This window comes from Frankliniella occidentalis, unplaced genomic scaffold (genome assembly GCF_000697945.3).
Source record: "Frankliniella occidentalis isolate FOCC.00 unplaced genomic scaffold, Focc_3.1 Scaffold923, whole genome shotgun sequence".
Classification (NCBI taxonomy): domain Eukaryota; kingdom Metazoa; phylum Arthropoda; class Insecta; order Thysanoptera; family Thripidae; genus Frankliniella; species Frankliniella occidentalis.
In genome coordinates this window covers 14649-17536 of record NW_026268029.1, presented here as the reverse complement: position 1 = coordinate 17536, position 2888 = coordinate 14649, and positions in this window count along the sequence as shown.

Below are 2888 nucleotides of genomic sequence, written 5' to 3'. Positions count from 1 at the left end.
TCCACATAGCTATCTGACAAATCAATTACTTCAAAGTCTTCCATGACTGCGACAACGACGAGGACTGGACGCTCTGAGAGACAATGAGAGAATGAGCCGGCTCAAGGTCTCACGCTGCGCCGCCGTCGGTCCCGCTGCGCCGCCGAGCGCGGGGAGAGGTGGCGGGGCGTGGTGCGGCGCGCCTCGTCGGTGGTGGGGGTAGAAGTCTCGCGGGGGGAGAGGACCCGTCGCTTCGCGCGCTACACCGTTGCCGAGCGTCCGTCCCGGCTCTCCACAAATGTTCTCATACTCACGCGCGCGCGGAAATTCAAAATGTCACCGGAACCCCTTGTGTCACCCACTCACCATACGCGTCGTGGCATGACGTGTCCATACGTGTCAGTGATCCTCGTTAGGTTATGTTACCACCGTTGACTTACGCCCTTCCATTGATCCTCGATATTTTTTTAGGGGTGGGTTTGCACCCCTTCGTCGATCCTCGATATTTTTAGGGGGTGAGTTAGCACCCCGAACTTTTGGTGTGAGTTTAGGCATTCAAAAGATACCCCTAAATCTAGGTACGGGTTAAGCCCCTCCAAGACACTGTTAAAAATAGGTTAGGTTATGTTAGGCACTCCCAAGACACCCCAAAAATTAGGTACGGGGTTAGGTACCCCCAAGATACCCCCAAAATAGGTTAGGTTATGTTAGAGGCCCCCAAGATGGCGACCGGGACATTGTCCCATAGCAATGGCGGACCGGGACATTGTCCCATTCATACTACTCACATGGCAACTAAGGGGACAGAGAAAATGGTCAAACTCATGTCAAGTCAAGTCATTTGACGAATATAATGTCACTTTGACGTCTTTTTGAAGTCAGTATTACCTTACATTGACTTCAAAATGACATAAAATGACGTCAAAATGACTGCCATGACATGAATTGACATATGAGTTTGACCATTTATTTCTGTCCCATGGGAAGGATACTGTTCCTTTTGAAGATACATGTTCAAAACTTTCAGAATTTGTTCTCATCCTCATGCCTCATGTTGACAAATATATACTGCTAGCCGAATCGTTCTAAGGAGTAGGGATTGGATTTGGTTCAAATAATAAGGCTGTAGTTCACTGAAGCATACTTTTTACTCAATACCTTTCAGTCAGTGCTCTTCCTACAATCATTTCATTAAAGACATGGCACAGAATCGTTTTGTATGTCATCATTAACATATATTTCCATTGACAGATTTGCAGTTATTGCCATCGGGGTGGTCATGATACTTCTGGGGTTCATCACCGCACTTGGGGGGGGGGGCCTACTCCAGGCCATCCCTGATGACGAAAGTATTGAGAGTGCTCTTCTTCATGGGGCTATTCATTTACTACGGTAAGTACACAAGAATGTCCAGAAGTCTTATATTCGTTCCGCTGTTCCTGATGGTGAAATAAGTTGCCGTCCTCACTAAAATGAGCTCTTTCTTTTTGTTACAGCCAAAGAATTCTATGATGAGGTTTTATCCATATGGTCCACCATTAATGACCAGACAACAGCAGAGCAACATCCAGACAATATTGAGTTGTAGCGGTTGTAGCATCATATCATTGTAAATAAATGTTAATTTGGTAACTGCTTCTCCTTAATGCTATTTCCATTCGGGTTGTGAGGTTTCTGTATACATTGTTGTTGAGCGATTAGCGAAGCCTATTACTAAGTATTGAACTTATGTTAACCACTAAGGCTACATTGCACATTGTTGTTACTAATGAAATGATCATTTAGGACGTTAAAATGGCATATCTTCAGCACAGTCGCTGCAGCACAGCAGTTAGATAGCACAACAGCGACCACCTGTGAGAAATGAGAACATTAATGTGTTGTGTGAGGTGCTGGTACACTTTTACATGCAGGAGTTATATCTAGCTTCATAACTCGCGGTCCCAGCAGGGACACCTGCAGAGTTTTAAGAAGGAAAGATACCCTTCTGCAGCAGCCAAGCTAACATAGGTCATTAAACGAACTCTGATGCCTGATTGAATGGAGGGGACTCCTAAAACTGGCCTCCCACCCAACTCAAACTTACACCTCATAATATATGACGGGATTATGATAAAACTACTCACATCTGTCCCAAATAACCCGAAATCTATCCCTTTTTGACAGCTCGGTCCGAGCCATGTCCGAGCTGTCAGTCGGTGTCGTCTGCTTGACTGGACAGCACGTCGTACCACTGCGACCGCGTCCCGCGTCCAACTATTACACTTCTACTTCATTCCGACATAGACGTCGACTGGATGAGATCAGACGACGAAGGTCTGAACGAATGCCGTTTTGTAGGATTTTTTTCTGCTCGTTTCTCACAACATCTGCCCTGTCCAGATTAAATAATTTGCGTATTGGTAGCAGTGTAAATAGGAAGAGAAACAAAAGTTTGTTTCGTCGTGAGGGCGGAGAGGTCGTCTGCTACCGCAGTAACAACAACGAACTCACGAGTCTGTCGTATTGACATCAAAAAGAACTACTTTGGCCACGAGAAAGGTCCAAATATAGGCCAAAACTTAGTCATTTTGACGTCAGATGACCGAAAATGACCTATTCGTGACAAATCCAACCCACTAGAATTTGTGCGTAAACGCACGAGTAGGCGACTTTGGCGCGCTCTGGCGGCGACGGCGACCACACCTTTGTCTCCTCCCGCTATGGCCGACGAAGGAAGGGGTGCGAGCTGTCGTGACGCCGAAGTTGATTAGGTAATTATTCGATTTGAACTGATACTCTTTTTTGTGGCATATCTTATGGAGTTGCTATCGGTTAGATCTCGTCAAAAAAAAATATAGTTTTGTGACGGAGTTTAACTTTTGGTTCAAAACTTAACCTCAAAGGCTGAGTCTCATTGAAAAAATGCA